General features: G+C 40.7%; 1 long non-coding RNA gene across 2 annotated transcripts in view; it reads right to left on the bottom strand.

Moving 5' to 3' along the window:
* Positions 1-10368: 10368 nt before the first annotated feature.
* LOC110366563 overlaps positions 10369-24303 on the bottom strand; it is a 41772-nt gene continuing 27837 nt past the window's right edge. The window contains exons 4-5 of one of the 2 annotated variants that reach the window (XR_002426778.2): positions 10932-11144; positions 10369-10497 (exon numbers count right to left, since the gene is read on the bottom strand). This is a non-coding gene — a long non-coding RNA (uncharacterized LOC110366563). The remainder of the gene's footprint in view (positions 10498-10931; positions 11145-24303) is intronic. The other variant, XR_004928333.1, reaches the window with a different exon arrangement.

Here is a 24303-nt window from a genome sequence, read left to right on the forward strand (position 1 = left end):
AGCCGGATGAAATCATCTTGGATGTCTCATTTGATCTCGGATGTTTTAAGCAACGTACGAAGAACGGACCCCTGTTCTTGTTTTGAGCCTCAGCACTGATGTCTGGTCTAATTACTTACTCTGCACACCTGCCTAAATCCACCCCTGCTGCAATCACCTCTCACCGGTTTCACCTGATTCCACCTCCATATAAACTGCTGAGACCAGACATCAGTGCCAGGTTGTCTTGTTGAATGTCGGTGAGTCTCCTCCTGCAAATTTCTGTTTGTTGGTTTGCTTTTGGATTTTTGACCCCCTGTTTTTCCAGAGACCTGAGCCATTCAGTCCTGCCTGTTCCTGCCCTGTCTGCCCTGATCGTCCGTCTATTTTTATACCGTCTTTTGGTTCGACGGTCTCTTTTGGATTTTTCCCTGTTTGTTTTTTTGATTTTGTTATTAAAGAGCCTTTCCTTTGAACAAACCTCTGCTGGTCTGGCTGAATTCTGGGTCCGCTGCCTCTGTTCATTACAGTTTTATGCTCTTAAACAAAGAAGCATGTGGTATTACAAATTAATAAATGTATAAAATAATACATTTTATATTTAATAAAGAAATAGGTTGGATTAATTTCCATTTCTTTCACTCTCTCTCTCACATGTACAATCCTGAGCCTTCTCTCAACACACAGACTTTTTTAAATGCCTGGATAAGTGTTCTTCAAAATTTTCAGGTCATTCCTGAAAAAAAAAACACCTGCATTTCCCCACTGAGGGACAATAGAGAATAGCAGTCAGAAGGCGGACTTCCTGTTTGCGGTAAGGCGTATTGCGTCACTTCCTGTTGTTGCTGTGTGAACGACGGAGCTTTGCTCCAGGCTCTCTCGCTTTTTATCTTTAAACCTCTTTGCTGTAACATCTGTTTCCAAACATAAGCACTTTTAAAACATTGTCTGTGGCTGCTCATCACGTTTGGGAACTCCTCGTGTTTCACACGGTTTGTTCTTTGGCGTGATAATAGGGCGTTAGCCTAGCTTTAGCCTAGCGTTAGCCTAGCGCTAGCCAAGCCTTAGCCTCATGATGGCTTCTCCGGCTCTGACTAAGTCTCCTATCTGCTGCTCTCTGTGTCAGATGTTCAGTTATTCCTCTGCCTCCTTTAGTGATGATGGTACATGTAATAAATGTAGTGTTTTTGTAGCTTTGGAGGCGAGGGTGTCAGAATTGGAGACCCGGCTCCGTGCTGTTGAAAAACCAGCTGATAGCCGCTCTTTTGCTAGCGCGGAGCCGCATAGAGTAACTTCACGTAGCGAACCTAAAGCAGTAGCACCCGAGCAGCCTGGTAACCAGGCTGGCTGGGTGACAGTTCGTAGGAAGCATAGCTCTAGATTACAGACCCCAGATCACCACCAACCCATCTGCGTTTCTAATAAATTTTCCCCTCTGAGCGACAATCTCGCCGAGGAGCCGACCTTAATTATTGGCAGCTCCATAATGAGAAATGTGGCACTAAAGAAACCAGGGACCATAGTTAAATGCCTGCCAGGGGCCAGAACAGGCGACATAGAATCCTACCTAAAACTACTGGCTAAGGATAAGCGTAAATACCGCAAAATTGTTATTCACGCTGGCGGCAATGACACCCGGTCACGCCGATCAGAGGTCACCAAAGTTGGTGTTGCTTCGGTTTGTGAGTTTGCTAAAACAATGTCGGACTCTGTAATTTTCTCTGGTCCCCTGCCTGATCTGACCAGTGATGACATGTTTAGCCGCATGTCATCATTCAACCGCTGGTTGTCTAGGTGGTGTCCAGAAAACGACGTGGGCTACATTGATAACTGGAGAACTTTCTGGGGAAAACCTGGTCTGATCCGGAGAGACGGCATCCATCCTACTTTGGAGGGTGCAGCTCTTCTTTCTAGGAATCTGGCCGGATTTATTAGTCCTCCTAAATGCTGACAACCCAGGGTCCAGACCAGGAAGCAGAGCCGTAGTTTAACACACCTCTCTGCAGCTTCTGTACTGTTACCCACCCATTACCCTATTGAGACGGTGTCTTTCCCACGGCCAAAACTTAACAGATCAAAAACTGATCTAAAAGGAACAAATCATAAAAACCTAATAAAAATCAATATGGTCCACCTTGAACCTAAAAATAAAATAATAAAATGTGGTCTATTAAATATAAGGTCTCTCCCTCCAAAGACTTTGTTAGTTAATGAATTGATTTCTGATAATCAGATTGATTTGTTTTGTCTCACAGAAACCTGGCTACAAGAGGACTACGTTAGTATAAATGAGTCAACCCCCTCCAGTTATTCAAATTTCCACATTCCCAGATCTGTGGGAAGAGGAGGAGGAGTGGCAACCATCTTTCAGTCTGATTTATTAATTAGTCCCAGGCCAAATAATAACTACAGTTCTTTTGAACATTTAACCCTCAGTTTCCCTCATCCAAACTGCAAAGCAATAAAACCTCTTCTGTTTGTTGTTTTGTATCGTCCACCAGGCCCTTACACTCAGTTTTTAGATGAGTTGTCAGATTTCTTATCTGATTTGGTGTTAAATACTGATAAGGTTATTATAGTGGGTGATTTTAACATCCATGTTGACACTGAATGTGATAACCTTAGTGTAGCCTTTAAAACTATCCTAGATTCAATTGGTTTTGCTCAAAATGTGCATGAACCGACGCACTCTCGGCTCCATACTTTAGACCTTGTTCTGACATATGGCATTGATTGTGAAGAATTAACAGTATTCTCTCACAACCCTGTCCTGTCTGATCATTTTTTAATAACATTTGAGTTTAATCTAACTGAATTCTCCACCCCCAAAAGAGGGTTCCATTATAGTAGATTTTTATCGGATAATGCTGTATCAAAACTTAAAGAGTCTGTCCCCTTTTTAATATCCTCAGTATTGCAGAAATGCCCTGTAGATGGCAGCATTGCTGTTTCTTCCCATTCACAAATCGATACCTTTGCTAACAATGTGACTTCCTCATTGCGTTCTGCATTAGACAATGTAGCTCCCTTGAAAAAGAAGGTGATTATTCACAGAAAACTGGCTCCTTGGTTTAATTCAGAGCTGCGTTCCTTGAAGCACAATGTTAGGAAATTGGAGAGAAAATGGCGCTCTACACACCAAGAGGAATCCTACTTAATCTGGAAGAACAGTCTATTGTTGTATAACAAGACCCTCCGCAGAGTTAGAGCAGCATATTTTTCATCATTAATTGAAGAGAATAAAAATAATCCTAGATTTCTCTTTAGTACAGTTGCCAAATTTACCCAGAGCCACAGCTCTGTTGATCCATCCATTCCCTTAGCTCTTAGTAGTAATGATTTTATGGGATTCTTCATAAATAAAATTGATGCCATTAAAAATAAAATAATTGGCATCCTCCCAAACATGATTACCTCGTCCTCAGTAAGTGAGGCAGCATTGGAGGAATCTTTAGAATCTGTGCAGTGTTTGAACTGTTTAGAAGCAGTAGAGCTTTCTGAGCTATCTAAAATTTTAGCTTCATCTAAACCTTCTACCTGTATGTTAGACCCAATCCCAACCAAGTTGTTTAAGGACATATTCCCTTTGATCAGTGGCACTATTTTAGATATGATTAATCTATCCTTAGTAAATGGATATGTACCACAGGTTTTGAAAGTAGCTGTTATTAAACCTTTACTTAAGAAACCTTCTCTTGATCAAGATGAGTTAGTAAATTACAGACCTATATCTAATCTTCTTTTCATATCTAAAATTCTTGAGAAAGTAGTTGCTAATCAACTTTGTGAACATTTACAAAGTAATGACCTACTTGAGGAGTTTCAGTCAGGCTTCAGAGCTCATCATAGCACTGAAACAGCTCTGGTGAAGGTCACTAATGATATTCTCATGGCCTCAGATAATGGACTTGTGTCTATACTTGTCCTGTTAGATCTCAGTGCTGCGTTTGATACAGTTGATCACAATATTCTCCTACAAAGACTTGAACATACTGTAGGGATTAAGGGGAAAGCATTAGGCTGGTTTAAATCTTATCTGTCAGACAGATTCCAATTTGTTCATGTTAATAATAAATCTTCCTCAAACTCTAGGGTCACCTGTGGAGTACCACAGGGTTCAGTCCTTGGACCAATTCTCTTTACTATATATATGCTTCCGATAGGCAAAATTATCAGACAGCATGGGATTAATTTCCACTGTTATGCTGATGATACTCAGCTATATTTATCCATAAATCCTGATGAATCCAATCAATTACTTCGACTGCAGTCATGTCTTGATGACATCAAAAGCTGGATGACTTTAAATTTCCTGCATCTAAATTCTGACAAGACCGAAGTTTTAATCTTTGGGCCAGAGTCCTCAAAAAATAAACTTCTTAACCAATCACTTAATCTGGGTGGCATTAATCTGGCCTCTGGTAATAAAGTAAAAAATCTTGGTGTTATTTTTGACCAAGACATGTCATTTAAATCCCATATTAAACAGGTTTCCAGAGTTTCCTTTTTTCACCTCCGGAATATCGCCAAAATTAGAAACATTCTGTCCAGGAGTGATGCTGAAAAACTGGTCCATGCATTTGTTACTTCAAGGCTGGACTATTGTAATTCTTTACTATCAGGAAGTCCACAAAATGCAGTTCAAAGCCTTCAGCTGATCCAAAATGCTGCAGCAAGAGTTCTGATGAAAATCAACAAGAGGGATCATATTTCTCCAATTTTAGCTTCCCTTCATTGGCTTCCTGTTAAATCAAGAATAGAATTTAAAATTCTTCTTCTAACGTATAAAGCCCTTAATAATCAAGCTCCATCATATATCAGAGCTCTGATTACCCCGTATGTTCCTAACAGAGCACTTCGCTCTCAGACCGCAGGTCTGCTGGTGGTTCCTAGAGTCTCTAAAAGTAGAATGGGAGGCAGATCCTTTAGCTATCAGGCTCCTCTTCTGTGGAACCAACTCCCAGTTTTGGTCCGTGAGGCAGACACCCTGTCTACTTTTAAGACTAGGCTTAAAACTTTTCTTTTTGACAAAAATTATAACTAGTGACTCATGTTACTCTCAGCTACCTTTATAGTTTTACTGCTATAGGCTTAGGTTACTGGAGTATATCAGGATCTAATTTTCTCACTATATTGAGTTCTACTGTTCTTCAATTATGCATTATGTGTTGTCATTTCTGCTTTAACTTTCTGTTATCTCTCTTTTCTCTTCATAGTAGGTACACCTGGTCTGGCGTTCTGTTAACTGTGACATCATCCAGAGAAGACGGCTCACCCGCTACTACCATCTAATGTAGAACAGATTACTAGATCAATGTGTGCTTCTGTGCTTTTTTGTTTCTCTTGTTGTGTCTCTGTTCTGTCTTCTGTAACCCCAGTCGGTCGAGGCAGATGACCGTTCATACTGAGCCCGGTTCTGCCGGAGGTTTTTTTTTCCCCGTTAATGGGTGGTTTTTCTTCCCACTGTCGCTTCATGCTTGCTCAGTATGAGGGATTGCAGCAAAGCCATGTACAATGCAGATGATTCTTCCTGTGGCTCTACGGTTCCCCAGGAGTGAATGCTGCTTGTCGGGACTTTGATGCAATCAACTGGTTTCCTTATATAGGAAATTTTTGACCAATCTGTATAATCTGACCCAATCTGTATAATATGATTGAACTTGACTTTGTAAAGTGCCTTGAGATGACATGTTTCATGATTTGGCGCTATATAAATAAAATTGAATTGAATTGAATTGAATTGAATTCCAGTGTCTTACTCTACCCTTCTTACAACTAGGGCTGGAGCTTAAGATCTTTGAAAAAGAATCGGTTTGGACAGCTTCCTGCATGGGCTGGCATTCTGTAACTCCAGGGTGCCTACTTTGGCAACGTGATTCAGCCTTTTTTTGTGAAATACAGACATAACATACAGATGTCATTGAACACCTTGTCGAGGGGGAGGGGGGGGGGGGGGCATGCATGGATTTCAGAGGCCTGTAAACGTTCATCAAACCGGCTTGAGCAATAACAGCCAGTAATTGGAAAGAGTCAAGCTTTCCAAGAACATATTTTTACCATTAGTTAATCATGAAACATGGTTGCTGCCTCTCCTCCTCTCTTATGGTGCCTATTCTAGCTTGGAATATCATTGTTGGTAACTCTATCAGTGTAGATGTCTTACTATTTTTATCTAACAATTTTTCTATTTAAAACATAACATCAAGATTATACTTAGTAATTTGGTCATTGATTAAAAATAATTTTCCTAAAAAAGGTTAAATAATGCTGGTTTAAGTGACCGGGCTGCACAGTTGAACAGTGGGTAGCCCTGTTGCCTTGCCACAAGAAGGTCCTGCATTTGAATCCAACCCTGAGTCTATCTGCATGGAGTTTGCATGTTCTCCCTGTGCATGAGTGGGTTCTTTCTGGGTACTCCGGCTTTCTCCCACAGTCAAAAAACATGACTGTTAATTGGCCTCTAAATTCTCCTTAGGTGTGAGTGTGTGCATGAATGGTTGTTTGTCCTGTCTGTCTCTGTGTTGCCCTGTGATTGACTGGCGACATGTCCAGGGTGTACCCCGCCTCCTGCCCAGTGACAGCTGGAGATAGACACCATCACCCCTCACGACCCCACAAGGGACAAGCGTGACGGAAAATGGATGGGTTCAAGTGACCTAGTGGCTGGTATTATTTCTGTTGGAAGCTGCACTTGACAGGAAATAGAATAAGTATAACGTTACTAATCTTAGCTTTGTGTTACCGATTAGCACAGAGATTTTACAGCATTCTCTCATCTGGGTTCAAGCCTTTCCTGTAAATAATCACTGCCGATAGTCTTATCATTTGGACCCTGTACACTTCAGTTTGCTTCTGGAATATCTTCAAACAGGCCCATCATCCCAGATATGCGGAGGAGGATGTGTGTTGTCATTTTTTGTTTGATTTTTGGGAGGGGGGGGGGGGGTAGCTGAACAAACCTTGTTGGATGCTGATTCAGTGCCTCAGGCTGGACAATGGTAGAGGTTGTCTGGAGAAAATGTGGGATTTGGGCATGGTGTGAGTTGCATTCTGATCTTAACAAGGTTTCTCATGTTGTCTGGCAGAGGGGAGTCTACGCTGAGTGGACAGAGCAGAAAGGCAGGTGAGGAAGAAGGTTTGGGGTCCTCTGTCAAGGCTATGGTTTGGGGTACACTTGCTGTCCTGCTGAAGTCTGGGAGATTCCACTTGTAGTGACGTAGAAGCCTTGTTCTGGGTCCTCTGTCCCCCATGGTTCATCCTTACCTCAGAAGGCTGCAGATGTCATTCTGAATGCTGTCTTATTAGTTGTTGTGGGCTTTATTGTTGTCTCTTGTATGCGGCAGAGGCTTCTGCTTTGATTCACAGAATAAAATGATGTCGGAAGTGGAAAGTTTTACTCGTGTGTTATGAAGACAAAACCCATCAGCCTTAAGTATACCCAGAAGATAAATTTCTCTGATTAAGCAGCACATGTTTAAGCCATTAGTTGAGCATCAGCAGTCTGCTGAGTCTCTCATCTCCACGCCCAACTGCTAGCAGAGGTCCACGAAAAACACCTTGACTTTGAGACCTGCAACTTTGTCAAGCAAATAAATGAAATCCTCTTTCAGGATTTTTGATTGTTGTTTCTCAACATCAATGGCTTCTGTATGTAGGACGTGTTTCACTGTTGGATGCTCATCCATGGTCATCAATATTTTCTCTGAGATATCAGACACGATGTTATTGATAAGGCAAGTTACTTTGGGTTTTACCGCTCAATCACTCTCTATATTAGCGCCTCAATAAACTGCTTCTTAACACTATCTAATCTTGTCTGTCTGAAATCTGGGTCCTCTATTTCCAATCATTACACATTTCTCTGCAGTGCCTGACAGTTTCATCTAGGTGCACAGTTCTTCCTGCTAGCTGTCTTCTCAGATCTGAAGGAAGGAATTTATCCTTTGGATTTGCACCAAGATTCCCAGGGAGGACTGCTAATTTTCTCTCATCAGCATTCTGTTTCTTGGTGGAGGTAGTTAGCTGTCTGTCAGTCTTATCACTGATTCACCAGTAAGGTGGTTTCATTTCCACATACAGCATTTACCTCCACCTTCACTTCAACCTGATGAATTTTCTTTTCCTTAACTGCTTTTCTTCTGGAGAGCTTTGCAGTCCTCTGTGGTAAAGGGAGGCATCTTGTACTGATTAGCTTAAGTTGCCATGAAAAATTGATGCTACAGCTAACATCATCTGGTCTTTCTCTCAAAAGTGATTAATATGAAGAAAAAAACTGAAAGTTATTTAGTTCAACTTTTCTGTGGATTTTGCCTGACAGCCAAAAGGTTAAGAGTAAAGAAATGCAAGCAAACAGAGAGCTAGTGTAAAGCAGGACTAGTGCACTTGGCAACAGAGGATGCACATCTTTTCAAAAAGCGTATTTTTTTCTTGTCATGAAGTTCTGTGTGTAGATATTTAACAAAAATATATTTCAGAATAATTTTGATCAATTTCTGAATAATTCTGTAGAATGAAATAATTAGAAAAAAAAATATTAAGGAATGTATATACTTGTTGTTGCTGGTATCAATGTCTGAATTCTTTTAAAATCTTAAAGGTGACTTATTATGAACATTTCTCTTTTTGCAATCAGAGTGCTAAAAGAAACAACACAATCCAGCTGTTTTTGGTAATTACTTAATATTTTCTTCTAAAAATGAGCCGTTTCAAAAACCTCCCAAATATTGCATCCCAATCAGCAGGCACTGTTCCCTCACCTAGCTGGTTTTCCTTATGTATGCACTGCACAATGGCTGCATGAAAGGACAAATGTTTTGTTGTTGGCTGCAATAAAACATCTGTCTGTGCACAGTTTCCCAAGCGTGGAGAATAGAGATGTGTGACTTAATTTTATTTTTGCTGACAATGTCCAAGCCAGGGGCAGCCTTCCTTGACATTGTCACGGAATAAGTATTTGGAAAACTACAGACAGTACAGTACACAGCAGGATTTACCAACAGACTTTTACCAAAGAAAAGTTCTGTCCCTACTATTCGTTGGAAATCTGCAGATGATGGGGATGTAAGTCCTTAATGATTTGTCTTGTTTGCTTTGTATTCTTGTTGTATTCTTGTAGCTAACGCTACTGATAGCCTATAGGGTTACCCCGACAGACGTTTGCGATTTCTGGAGAAAGTTCTGGTTTTAGATGACCAATCCGCAGGAGGGGGCTCCCCCAGGACATTTCCCTGATCGTAGCATTTGATGAATGATTAAAAAATGTTGTGTGTAGAGTGTTATTATGCTAGCTGGGTAGACAGAGTGAGTAAGCATGATGTGCATGACACCAGCTGTTATGGTAGCTGGTTGTAATGTTTAGGGAGGGTCAGGTAGCGGCTGCCTTTACAAAACAGAGCACAAGCTTGATGGGGAACTGTCCTTTGATAATATGGTATGTGTGAATTAATTCATTTTGTTTTGACTGTGCTGATCCTTGCTGGTTGTTCAGAAAGCTTCACCTCTGCTTCTGGATCTGACTCAAGGTCAAAGATGCACGGCTTTACTGTTCTGCTGGCAGCCATTTTCCTGGCTATATAGTCCCAGTGTAGACTTTGAGTAGGGGGAAGCGGCCAACTACAACTTATTTACATAAAATAAAAACAGTCCATTTTAAATTAGCTCAAAATAGACAAAACTGGGGAGGTGAAATCTCATTATCTGAAAATGATTTTGTGCTAAAAATGTAATGAACATGTTTGATAGCCTGTAGACTTAGGACCTATAAGTAATACTGACACCTTATGGCTCAAATCAGTACAACAGCTTGCCAATCACAACAATTTAATTTTTAAATGGTGTGTTGTTATTGTGAATTTTTACATCCATTATATAGAGGTATATAATGTTGTATTCTCTGCTACTTCTGGGGCCCGTTCTTCTTACTTCGCTAACTCAGTTAGCTGGCATGATCTTGGATCGTTTGGTTATTCGAAACTCATCTTGGACTTGCTGTCATAGCAACATGTGCGCAAACTTAAGCCTGCTCGAGAGCAGGATTAGATCGCAGCTTTATAAGCGGAGGAGATAGGGAGAGGAGATAGGGAACGTACGAAGAACGGACCCCTGGACAAAACATTGTTGATGGAGAGGACCGGTTGTTTATAGGGAATGTTACTTCCATCCCAGGTTACAAATGGGAATGATTTAGGTTGATTTTACAGTATATATCTTGCTTTTAGCTCCTTTAAATTAGATTAGTTAGAGGTTATTCTGCCTTATTTAAATAACATTTTTGAAGTTGCCCTTTTAAAATATCAGTTCAGTTTATTTATATAGGGCTAATTCTCAACACATATTGTCTCAAGGTTCATTACAAAAGAAAAGTGCATTCAGTCCAGTCATACAGACACATTCCAAGTCAATTTCAGTTTATTATTCAGATTGGTTCAAAAGTCTTCCATTTAAGGAAATGTAGCCGATTCCATCGAGTCATTTATTCCTCCTGGATGAGCATGTAGCCACAGTGGACAGTCGCTGGCACTGTGTGAAGTGAAATGTTTAATGAGCAAATGATCATCCAGTCACAACAGACATGTTAGCAGCAAACTCTCACACACTCAGACCATTGTGCATGATTATAGCAGACTGATGGAGACATTTTCATTCCAAACTGGGGATTATTTTAAGGTTTATTTCCGCCGTGCTGTCCTTCAGTTATGTATTCCAGCAGGAAATGGCTGGGAGGAACCCTGATGTTGTGAAGAAGCCGTCCCTGACACCTCAGCGGCCTGATTCACAACACCAGCTGACCCTCACCACCCACACAAGCACTCACCATGGCGCTGTGAGTCGGTGCAGAGGCGATATGAGGCGAGCTGCCCTTCAGGGATAGAAACATAATGCAGACAAGACAGCTGCAGAATCATGTGTTTCTCTGTTTCTGACAGCAAAGAACCAGTAACATTAGAACTCACCTTCACTCTGCAGCCCAGTTCTGTCTGGGATTAACTTCATTCGAATTGCTAGAGCAGAAGCTCGGGTGGCCACATGAGGAAATACTGGGACAACTCTGCGTGTATTTCAGTCTCTCCACTGGGGGGCAGTTTGCACACAGGAGCTCTGCTTTCACGTTTTAAAGGCTGATGATCTGATGGGAAACAGGTCACACAGACAAACCACGGTTTAACCTAAAGAGAAGACAAAAAAATTCAAAGTTGCATTTATCAAATCAGGAATCAAATCATGTGAAGATGTCATTTTAAAACTTTGAGGTTTTGAAAAGGATCTTCAACTGTGCGACCTCAACGCTGCAGCAGTTCATCTTTTCCAAAACTCCCCTAAAAAAACTGCAGAGGTGCTCTGTGAAATAAAAGGCCCGGTTCTTACATGTAGCGGCGCTCTATTTGCTCGCCTTTTTATAAAGTGCTTGGGAATTGAGGACAGGGTTATGATCAAGCTAAGAATAACTTTGGTCTCACAGCAGCAAGCCCTAATCCACCTTGAAGCAGCCCCACTGAGTGTGAAAACTCAAATCATGCTCAGGAAAAGTAGGAGACGAGTTAGTATAACTGTAGCCCTGGATCTCTGGGTAGCCCAAGATCTAGTTTCTACCCATCAGAACATGATAACTCTGTCTGATTTACAAAAATACTTAGCAGCAAAGCATTGTTTTAATGACTGATGTTCACTGTAAAGTGAACAACTGCTTTAATGATACCCACATGCATACAGCTTGGTTTTATTTGTAATAATAATTACTATTATTAGTGGTCTGCACAGCACTGCAGTTGATAGCACTGTTGCCTTGCAGTAAGAAGGTCCTGGGTTCAAATCCCAGCCTGGGTTCTTTCTGCATGGAATCTGCATGTTTGCTCTGTGCATATGTGGATTCTCTGCTGGTACTTCAGCTCCCTCCCACAGTCCAAAAACACGACTGTTAGGTTAATTAGAAAATAGCCCTTAGATGTGCTGTGCACGCTTGTTTGTCCTGTATGGCACACCGTCACCCCTGCACAGATAAGCAGGTATCGACAATGGTTGGAATATCACTCGTGTTGTTAGTAGCAGTCATACAAATGATTGATTTTGTATTTCATAATGATAACAATAATAGTTTAATAGTTTAAAATCACTGTTATAAAAAAAATCCACCTGATGAGGTCTTTCTGCATGGATTTTCCCTCTTAAATGTCACTTTTACCTGTCAAACACTCATTTTGTTTTTTTTTTCTCGTTGTTTGGTATTTGGTTGAATTCACCTCCATTACTGATCAAATTTACTTCATCTGCATCACAGCAGCAATAGTTTTGTGGGGACAACAAAGAAAAATATGTGCAGGGAGAAAAACACCAAAGATCACCAGCTCCAGTGACAATCTCACAAAGTATGAAGAAGCACCAAAGGCATAACGCGTGTGCCTTTATGGATCTGAGTGGTCTGGAGCAGAGCGCTGTGATCCCCCCACAGCTTGCCGGTTAAACCTTCACAGTGGGCCACCTCGCATAATGAAGTTGGCCCTAAACGTTTCAGAGTGCTTTGTTGGACCCTAGGTGGGAGCTGCAGGGTGTTATACAGCCTGGTCTGCTCATTATGAGCAGCGTGCACAATGTTCAACAGATATTGCAGTGAAATTAGGTTTTAAGCTTAGCCTTCCCCCCCTTCCCTCCATTAATCAGTGATTTGTCCTTTCCCCTGACCAGTGGTGGACAGGTCGAGCCTTTACTAATTCTTTCCAAAGCTGCTGCGGCACACTTCACATAATATCCCGGCAACACATTCCTCCTAATCCCTTTCATCAGGTTCACTGGCTTTTCTGGTCAATCTAATTGCAACAAAGCCCACATGAGGGCTTTTGTGCCAACAGAAAGTTCTTTAAGGGTTTCAATTAAAAGGCTGGGCTGGCCCAGCGGAGACTCCTGGCTGAACGCCAATGTCCTTCAGACAAAGAATGTCACCCACATAATAAATGGAAACACTTGAGTGAAGGAGAGGTGGAAGAGGTGCAGAAAACGGGGGGAACGACGCACCCAGCCGCTCTGCACGTAGCTTTACTCATTTCACAAGCAATTTCTGAGAGCTGAAAAATTTGACGTAGCAGTCGGAGGGATTATCACAGAGTGGGTGCATGTTTGGAGGGATGGAAACACAGACAGGCTCAGTTTCTGAAAAAAGGAGCACCCGTTGAGAAGATGGAAGCGGTCTGAAGTTTTGTGGAAAAGACTTATTTAAAGGCTGATATGAAGTTTCTTCTCATCCAAACATGGTGGAGTTTTCTGCCGTTGTCTGTTCTGTATGTTGGGTATTTACGGTAAATATCTCCTTCACTACATCTACAACCATCTTTCTCCACACCGTCCAAACAAGTGACCTAAATTTGATGGCTTATATTTTAACTCATGCATATCCATTGATGGGGAAAAGGTCGTGTCCATGACTGTTGAGGCAGTCGGGGCAAAAAGCTAAACTCATCCCAGAACTGAATGAGATCTCTCAGCGGTCTTACTTGACTATCTGGCTCACTTCATGTCAACACAGTTTGAGTTTTAGGTTTGTTGTCACTCATTTCTACACAGCTCCCATAAGAACATTACAGTATATGAAAGCTGAGGCCTGGACTTGGACCGGACCTTTGGTTCTTTTCTTTTTCAGCCATACTGACGTAGGTAAGCTGCTGTTTTTGGGATCATTGTCCTGTTGATGACCCAGTTTGTCCTAAAGCTTCAGCTTTCAAGCAGTCAGCCTCATATTTGACAAAACAATATTTTAAAAGTGGCCAAGTGCAGTGGCTACAGAACAAGTCCCAATCATCTCTCGGCCACCGCCACTTTGCAATTTCTTCAAACCCTCAGTCTGACCCTGCGGTCATTTTGCTGAAACAAGCACTCTTGAGTATATTGACAGTTGCTTCAATACTTTCCACAGTGGAATAATCTTTCTCTCTGTAAAATGGCAGAGACTATAAATAGTTTGGTTCTTGCAGAGTATGTACAAGATTAACATCCTTTCTAAGCAGCAAAGTACTTAGTTTATGGTGTGGGAACATCTGGGAGGGTGGCAACTGGCAGCCTAGAAGAAAGCTTCACCACCGCAGCTGCAGTTTGACGCCTTTGACTATATCTAACGAACAAGTTTGGGGAAAGTAATCGCGGAATGTCTGACGGCTCTTCATTGCACAACATAACGCTGCAGCATCCCTCCTCCAGGTTCTTAGGTCTGTTTCATAAGAACAAACAGTGCAAAGACAGAGAGCAGCACACTGCAGGCCTGATCAAAGCCCAGAAGTAACTATGAAGAGACGTGAATGACAAGGAAAGGACAGAGCACAAAGAGCTGTGATTCTGCTTTTCAGACTATCAAAATCGGATTCCTGGATTCCTTCCCTGAACCTGAAAGAAAAATCATTCCTTCAGTTTTGTCAATAAGTTAAATGCTTCTCTGCTGCCTGTAGTTGCTCGCTCAAGAGTCTCACATACCAACAAATTGACTGCCTGGGGGAGGAAATAGTCTCTGTGGCTGTTTGGTTTTTGCCAATATAGCTCTGTAGCACCAAGCTGAAGTTTAAACATCTATAAGCGTCCATCCAGGAGGGAAGGTCAGCTCTCATAATCTTCTCTGCAGACCTAATTGGCATTGCAGATTGGACTAGTCCTGTTTTGTGGATGAACCAAGCCACACGGTGCTAAACCAACGCAGGCTCTTCTCCAGATGCCCTTGTCATATGTTCCAAGTATTATAATCTTCCAGCAGCAGCTCACTACTTTCATTTCATGATTGCTCAGGTGAGCAATCTGAGGGGTCTGAATATTTTTTAATGGAGCATTTAGTAATATGAATTATTTTGACAATTACACAATCTCTGTGTAATAGGAAAGCTACATATACTCCTGACATCTACTTAGAAGTGGCCGTCTTCTACACTTCTTCCAAACACCTGTCCTTACTCCACACTGCACAGAGACAGACGACAGCCCAAAGCAAGCTGTCTCTTTCCTGATGGAGACCTGGCCATTTTATTCACATCAGACTTTTAAACACTGGCTCATCATTGTTCTCACAGGCTGAGGATGTAGCAAAAGAAAACTCACTGCATCCATTTGCTCATCTGCTCATTCTTTTTGTGAGATGCATTAATTAAATACTTGCTCTGTGTAATCAATCTTCTAGTTCAAAATCTGTATTTTACCACTGATGACTGATTCAAAAGATGTTATTTTCTTTTAGTTTCTGTCTTTTTTTTGCGGGTGGGGGGAGGGGAGGGGGCAGGGTTGCAACTTTCATCCTGCTGATTATTCTGCTGGCAGCCGTTTTTCCGGCAGACTGGTAAAATAAATGAAAGGGAAAGACTACAGAGGTCCACAAACAGGCCTGTCTGCCTGACTGACAGAAATATGTGCTGCAGTTTATGTGAAGACAGACAGAAACTCTAAGCGATCAGCAGATGGCCCGATTGAATCCGGTATTTTTGGGCCCAGAATAAACGACGGTCTTATCACAGGAGGTGCAGCTGGCTGGTGAGCGAGACGAGGGGGAGAGATGATGCTGACAGCAGCCTCCCTGCCTGCCAATCAGCTCTCTGGATTTCCAAAGTGAGCGGTGCTTCTTGGCAGCAGAACTGAAAAAAATGCAACATTTTAGCATGGCAATTTTGAAGAAAGTCTGACTGATGTGATGTGTTCACGTTGCGGTAACAGAACGTGATCACATATTCTAAACTTGTTTCTATTTTCATGCAATCAATCGTAATCTTGAAGTCCAAATGACAGGCTCCTCTTCTGGCATTCATTTTAAATGAACACTTAAGAAAACATTAATTGTCCAGGTTGGAGCCAACACACACACTCCTTAGACTAAAGAAGTACAGAATATAGACAGATCCAAAATATTATTCCTTCAAGGCAGCCTATATCCCTTAAGCCTAGATGGGTTTAGGAGAAATTTCTGCCTAAAATTACATACCTGATAGAAATCAAGTATCCACAGCAAGTGAGTATAAATGAAAACCTTTGGTATCTGTGTGAAGGTAAGGAAATAAAGAATATTTTTTCCAGTAGAACTACTATTGAAAGTGTCACCATGTCTGATTTGTAGCTGATTAAACAAAGAAAAAAGAAAAATGTTTGAACCTTGCCTACATTTTGTCTAACTAAACACCATGAAAACCCTTTTGAAAATATAGGAGCAGCCTCAGACGATAGACTTATAGTGTCTTTGGGATTAACTTATTTTTGTCTGAATGTTCTTAGGTTTGAAATTTCTCAAAAACTCCTGACACATATGGAATGACAACGTTTTTCTGTCTCTCTGTTTTCTCCTCTGTGTTAGACACGGTGTTGTTTTTTCTGCTAGTTTTGTTTGGCCTACTTGACATCTGCAGTCTCATCATGGTTCAGATGACCAAGTACTCCACTCATTCCAACCCATAGCCTCCAAAACCCCAGGACAGTGGAGGGTGGGTCATTGATTTGCATCTGACTTAGAATGCACCTAGGAGGATGGGCCTCCATGTCCTTAAAAACAGCAGCAAACCAACTACTAGTTGCTGAAGTGTGGGCCACCCAAACTGACAAAGACTCCTGATATGGCGTCAAAATGTTTTCAGGAAAACTGAGCGAAACCTGAGTTAAATCCATTGCCTCCGATTTAAGCCTTTTTGCTGTTGCGATGACCCAGATAACTGAGAATTTGCACAGGCAGAGTCTGCAATATTTGACAGACAGTTAAATGGCCTCTCGTGAGTTTAAAGTGCAGTGTGACGAAAACTGAAGGTATTTGTGAAAGAAAATATTGGGGACTTGTTTTAGAAACATTAAAGCCTCCTCTTTAAAGGAATTTAGAATAAGAGTGATTGTTTCTCACCTAATTTTAAAGCATGATAAAAATGGCTCTGCTCCTTTCGATATTGATGGGCTACTAACAAATTTCACGTACAAAACCTTTGCTTTACTGATATGCAAAAAGTCAAATACACAGAGATGTAACTTGCTCCTCCTACATATTAATCAATTAATTAAAGAACCATTAATTACAGAGTGTTGCCAAAGTATTCATATCCCCTGAACATACTCAATTCCTTATTTCAGTTCAAAATATTGGAATTTTTTGCAATAGGCAAGCAAAAAGTAAAACAGAATTCTTAAGCAGAACAAACATTTTGCATGGGTTTCAAAACAGTTTACTAATATAAATCTCAGAAGTGTAGTGCTATTTTGCTCTCGTCTGTCTCTGATACCACTAATTACAGGGAATTATAAATCTAGATACGATGCAGGGTTCCACACCTCAGATGGAAGACTTTGTGGAATCAAAAGTCTGGCATGAATTGAGAAGTGGCAGGAATTAGTCAATAAGAACGTTTGGTTCAAACCTTAAAAGGGGACACAGCAAACATGTAGAAGTAGATGAATGTATGTGGCAGAAAACTAGCAATGCACATTAACATGAGCGCACCATTTTACCCATTAAGAACATGGTGGTGGCAGCATCATGCTGTGGGGAAGCTTTTCTTCAGCAGGGACTGTGAAACTGTTGGGAGCTGATGGGAAGACGGATAGAGCTGTACTCCAGGACCATCCTGGAAGAAAACCTCTTAGAGGCTGACCAGATGGAGGCTCATCTTCTAGCAGGACAACCAGCCTAAATACACAGCTATGGATACTTTGGGTTGGATTAGATCAAGCCACCTTCATGTGTTAAAATACCTAGTCAAATTCCGGATAAAGATCCAAATAAATGTTTTTGACAGGACTGGATGTTTGCAGACGTTTTCCATCCAATCTGACTGATCTCGAGCTGTTTTAGAACGAATGAGTAAAAGGATGTGAAAAGCTGGTAGAGACTTACCCCAAAGGACCTTCAGCTGAATCCGTAGCCAAAGATAGGTTCTGCTTAGGGGTAACTCACACTTTTCTGATTCTTTTCTCCAAAATTCAGCAAACCTTGAATAATTTTCCTTCCCCTTCACAGTTAGGCTCCACTTTGTGTTTGCTTGTCACATAAACTCCTGATAAAATAAATTAAACTCTTGTGTTGTAAAGTGACAAAATACATAAATAAAATTGACAGAATGTGAATAATTTGTAAGGCTCTGTAGAGAGCAATATGCGTTGCTTCTACTATAGTTAGAGCTTTATGCAAATAAAGGCAAAGGGACATACTTGGAAAAAAGTAGCTATTGTACTGTTTTCTCCTGGGTTCTTTCTTTGAGATGAGCTCTGCTTGACTTTCATGTATAAGAGAAGACTTTCACTGCTTAATTAGTTTGTGAAATGTTGCAGGGAGTGGCAGCCCTGAAGCAGGGTCCCCACGGCAGACCAACAACAGCCTGCTCATTAGGAGAAGCCACTGGTCTGTGTCTCTGACTCTGCATGGGCTGCTATCAACGTCTCTGTGGCTTAGAGGCACACACATGTGAAAACTTGCAGCGTGAGCAGAACGCACACACAGAGGAGAAAAGTCCAACAAATCCCAGGAAATCTCATAAAGTGAGAACTAGATCCAACAGATGCACCTCTGTTTGTGACAGCCTGATGTAGCTGACTGTGACAGTAACTGTCCACAGCACACCCTGATCAACTGAAGGCACATGTTCCTCAATGTTCTGCATTAGTCACCTTTCTGCCATAGTGCAGAGGAGCTATGGACCCTGATCTGGTCACCTGTCCCTCACAGGCCCCTGTAGGAGCAAGCCATCTGTGACTCATTGAATCTAAGTCAGTTACTGTAATAGAGAGCCCGACTCTGCCTAACATTAAATATCCTAGCTCATCGCCTCCTAATTTAGCGATGCAAAACACACGTTATGCTCAAAAGAGACTTTAAACATTTTCATGAACAGGATCTGTTTACTCTTGAGTGGAAACGAATCTCCCTCCTTGTTTATGTTCAGATGGCCTGGTGTTTTTTTTTCATGATGAATTCTTAAACATATTTAATAAACATTCTTCGACATGTATGTCTTGGGTAAAGGGGCAAAATAATGTGAATTTCCACCAAAATTGGAAACCTCCTTAAAAAATGAGATTGTGCCTGGACCAAGCGATAAAAAAAAAAAAAAAAAAAAAAAAAAATAGAGGCTCATTGGATTATTTTGCATCAGCTCGGCAAGAAACTTACCTTCCTAATTAGTAAGGCTATCTGAATTTGATTTAACTGAAACCACCAAATATATAAACGGAATCTTGTGAGATCTGCTTCTGGTTGCTATATCTTCTAGTGTACCCAATCTTTTGGAGAGGAAGGGGTTGCTCCTGAAGACCTTCTTTGACTCTGGTGCCATCAGCCATCTTCTATGGAGAGGTTTGTTGGAGCAGCAGCTTTTATGTAGCTGAGAGGAAGCTGCTGGATAAAGTCATTAGGAGGGCCAGTTCAAAAGGCTCTCCTTTGAAATTGCAGAACAAACTCCCTAATCTCTGCTCCACTGTCACTGGGGCACCACAGCACCGCTATTGCTGCCCTAAAAGCATTAAACGATGTGTTTTGGGGATTAGATTAACAAAGGTTAAGTGTTGCCCTGTTTATTGACCTATCCCAGCAATTTGACAATGTGGATCACATCTCTTAGAAATTATTTTCAACAATGGCATCTCCATACAAGTTGCCTCTGGGTTTGCCGTTCTCTTGGCAAATAGCACACAGTGTGTTCAGACGGCTGGAGTTTTGTCCACCTTTCTGTAGCCTAAACAGTGACTTTTTGACGCCTGCAAAATTGTTTCTTTTCACACATATATTTTTCTTTCTCCTGACAGATCTGTAAATGAAGTGGACAACTGATCAAACATGTATATGTTTGAAGAGAAACTGATCTTCTTCAGCCTTTCTTTTCAAGTGACTAAAAGCCTTTGCTTGGACTAAAGTTCTTGGGTCTTCCGAGGTTAAAGACTGTTTTATCATCCTCATTGGGAGCCCATAAGCTTTGTAATTTAAATTTAAATATGCAGAGACGCAATAACACACTCTTATTTATTTGATTTCCCTAAGACAACTATTGAAATGGTCTTACTTGCTTTAATAGTTGGCTTTTTTTATTGTAAAGTGCCTAGAGACAACATGTGTTGTGAATTGGTGCTGCAGAAATAAACTGAATGAAGTCATTTGAACCATTGCTTATTTGAGTCTCCGATCGGTGTTTTAGGCAGTCCCTTATTTAATTACTGGCATGCAATACATTATTTTCATTGTTCTTTATCCATTTCAGGATTGGTCTGTAAGCAAAGCCCTGAAAGCCTGCTGCAGCATTACAGCCATCACTGGCTGGCCGGCAGCAGGGTGGGGCTGGGAAGCTGCCGGGGATTTCATGATGCTGGATGTTGTTTTGCAGCAGCAATGAGGGGAAGCAAACAGAGAGGAGCTGTACACTGGGAGTTTGACAGGCTCGCTGTGCCACCACCGCTCCGAAGCAGCTGCCATTTACACAGACAGCTGGGGGGGGACGGAGGGAGTCCTGCTGGAAGACAGGCATGGCTGCGGGGAGCAAGACGAAGGAAGGAGAGTTGAAGACATGGAAAAAGAACGAGGCGCAGCAAAAAGAAAGACACAGACGTACTGTGTACACACACGCACACAAATACATAAAAATGTAATATCACGCTCTGCAGGGCTCCATCATCCTCGCTTCCTCTCCCACCATTTTCCTCTGTTTGCACAGGCACCAAATTGAGTTGTCATCTACAGATGCAGCACTGCCAAATTACCTGCTCCTATTAAATTGTTGCTTTACCCAATTACTTCCAGTGGAAACCCAAAAACAAGTGTCGCCGTTCTAAACGCTCCCAAGGAGTCATTCAGTCTGAGGTGACTACCTCAGGCTTCACCTTGGCTCCCACACCACATTAAATCATAGCATCTGCAATGAGGTAACCACAAAGAAATATTAATCACTATTAATCCTCATTCAGAACTGACAGAAAAGTGAAATCATATAAATACATATAAAAAGAATCATCTCAAAAATTGTATAGAGGTTTCAAAACAAGGGTAAGTCATTGCATGTGAAACGGAAAAAGGTGAATAACGGGTCAATAATTATTGCAGAATATGATTGGGAAAGTTATTGAGTAGCTGTGCAAAGCATCTAATTCAGCTTTGTGGAGAGACTTGTGTTGGAACAACCTTATTTGCTGCTTCAAACCCCCAGACCAAACAGAGCATTACAGCAAAAGCAAATGAGTGTGCCTCTGTTGGAGACCATGGGCTGAGCTGAAAGCAAGTCATTGTCATTAATTTTGTTTTTTTCCTGTAATAATCCCCTTTTGGAAAAAGGGATTTCTAGGTGGACTTTTGTGGGACAATGTAACACACGAGGAACAATACTGGTTTAGATCCTTAGAGCAGCAGCCAAGAAAGAAATTAAAAGAAACTGGTTTAAGCCTCAAACTCCCACAATAGAGGAGTGGTTTGAAATTGTGTATGATATTTTCAAGATGCCGAGGATCACCTTCGGTATTAGAATGCGAGAGGCTCGTTTGATGAAAAAATTGTGATGGATGGATTGAGTATGTAAAACTTGTAAGAACAGACGTGGTTTAAAGACTTCCCACTTTTAATTTTGTTTCTAGCAGGCTTTCAGACTTAAGTTAGAGAATTACTGAAGGCTTTCCCATTTATTTGTTGTCTTTTTTCCTTTTTCTATATATATTTGTTTTTCCTTTCTTTTCTTTTTGAGTTTATGTTTTTATTTGTATATATATATATATATATATATATATATATATATATATATATATATATATATAACCTTATAAAGTAAAGAATAAAAAGAAAGGTAAAAAGGTAAAATCATATTGTATGATAACTTCATTAGGAGGAAGAGGAGCTGGATTTGCTGGTTCGCTATTACTAAAATTAGATTAAAGCATTTACACAATTCGCTAAAGACTTCAAAGGGAGTGAATGCAAATGGAATCCAGTGAATCACAGCTGCACTTAAGCGGAGACAGGATTATCAGATTAAATCCTGACCAGAACTAATTAAACATTCTCTGGCATAAAGCTTTATCTCCTGGTTTTTATCAACGAGTTTGTTGGAGAACCCAATAGCATTTCTGTTCACGCAGCAAAAAAAGACTTGGATAAGAGGAAAACGGCAGGAGATTGAAGCCAATGCAACGTGGCTTGTCCCTTTAGCTAACTGTGTAGGATGTCAGGTAAGCTCCTATTGGAAATGCAAGAATGTCTGTGTGTGTGTGTGTGTGTGTGTGTGTGTGTGTGTGTGTGTGTGTGTGTGTGTGTGTGTGTGTGTGTGTGTGTGTGTGTGTGTGTGTGAGAAAAGAATAAAGAGAACATAAAGATAAAGGTAACTGTAATTTGCTGAGCAGCTAGAGTGACAGAACCAGACTTCCTGTGAGCAGCTGGAGACCTCACACACGCGGTACAACAGCAGTTTCAGATATTCTGTCATTATTCCGACAAGACTATATTTACGCTTAACCAAACCCTATTAAGAGCCTGTTTTTCATTACACCTGATCCTACTGACAGAATGTGGAAACTTACTTGGACTGACAGCAGATAATGTTTCCGTTTCACAATCTGAAGGTCTGAAAATGTACTATGCCTTTGTTTTCCTAAGTCATTTAATGTTTCAGTTCCAATGGACATGGAAAAACTGCCAGCGCCTCATGTCTTCATAATGCTCATCTTTGAGTTGCTATTACCAAACATTATGGTAGATTTGCCTCTAGGCAGTTATCCATAATGAAAAGCACTGAAGACTCTTGTCATTGTAATGCTGACTCTGGTTTGGGTAAAGCTATTTACCTGTGGAGGGTCATGTGTGTTTTAAGCTCACCTTATGAAAATTGCCCAGAACCATCCACCACCAAGTTTTATATTGTGATCATACAGCAGTTAACTATTATTTGTGATACTACAACAAGTTTGGGGGTTGACTTTAACCTGTCAAGCTGACTTGACTGGGGGGTTAAAAAGACATCTTAAAAAGAGAGAGGCTAGTCTGCAGGTAGCACTGCTAAGCAAAATTGTGTATCGTCATGGGAAAATTAAAAGGTTTGTGTTTAAGATTACTGAGATGGACAGTTAATCTGTCCAGGGTGTACCCCGCCTCTAGCCCAATGGAGATAGGGACCAGCCCCTTGGTATAGACAAAATAAGTATAGAAAATGGATGCATGGATATTTAAGATTAGGATTTTTATGTAAATAAGCATCGTGTAAATTCTTTTAGTATGAATTAAATCTAAATATAGTTATTTTGACAAATACTTGGGACAATATAAATGTAATCATCTTAGAATCTGCCTACACTAGCATGAGTATTTAGCACATTAGACCTGGTCTACTCTGTTTCAGACTCTCGTTCACTGTAATAATGAGGTTGGAAAAACATTGCTTTGCACTAATGGGGACATTTCTAAAAAGTCTGATTTGGTGTATAGTGCCGAACTGAAGAGTTCTGACTTACACATGAGGTTTAAAAAGTGAAATGTAGTGCATGTCATTTTTAAGAGCTTAGCTGAGCAATGCCTTCTATCGCTGTCTGTCCAAAAGACCAAGGTAGCAACATGTAAACTTCTGATGTGCTTTTATTATACATTGGGAGGAAATAAAGGGCTTGAATGAAAACATAATAACGGGTGTGGGAAAATCTCAAGCCAAGTCTTACATTAGAAATGCTCAGGGTGTTACCCCTTTGAATTTGGGTGTAGTTAGATAATATTGTCACCTAGTTCAAACATGTGTATTTCAGTAGTTTTGTTGGAATTAGAGTTTGTGTGGAAGATTTTAAACAAGGGGGAGGGGGAGATTTTCCATTAAAATATATTTTGTATCATAGTTGGGATCTATAAATAACTTTAGGTCTTTCTACTTTTTCTTTGATTTGCTCATTGAAAAATTAGTTTATTCTTGGCTATAGTTTATTTTTACAGGTTACACTTTTCACTTATTTTGCTGATATTTTGCTGATATATTTGAATCTGAAACCTAAAATCTCTGGGTTATGATACTAAAAGATCTAGAATCCAGACTTCACAAGAAAAAGGTTAAATAATTTTTATTGCGTTTGGTTAAGCATTTACACTTACAGTACCTGTTGTTGATTATTTTTTAACTACTAACACACTGGGTCAACTAAAATGTTCTTATAACTAACTATCTGGCCCCATCTGGTGGATGGAAGGCTGAACCCTGAAAACCTGCTTCAAAGCACTTTAAGTGTTTCAGTCATTTGTCATGTTTTTAGGCTTGTCTGTGCTCTAGTTAAGCTGTGCAATATAATTATCTATTGTTTCTAAAGTTTGTTTCTTTCCCACAATTCTGGTCCACAACAAGGTGTCTGAGGATTCTCCACCTTGTAACTTTGAAATAAAACAAGAACATCTTTTAAAGTTAA

Source organism: Fundulus heteroclitus, chromosome 3 (assembly GCF_011125445.2).
Source record: "Fundulus heteroclitus isolate FHET01 chromosome 3, MU-UCD_Fhet_4.1, whole genome shotgun sequence".
Lineage (NCBI taxonomy): Eukaryota > Metazoa > Chordata > Actinopteri > Cyprinodontiformes > Fundulidae > Fundulus > Fundulus heteroclitus.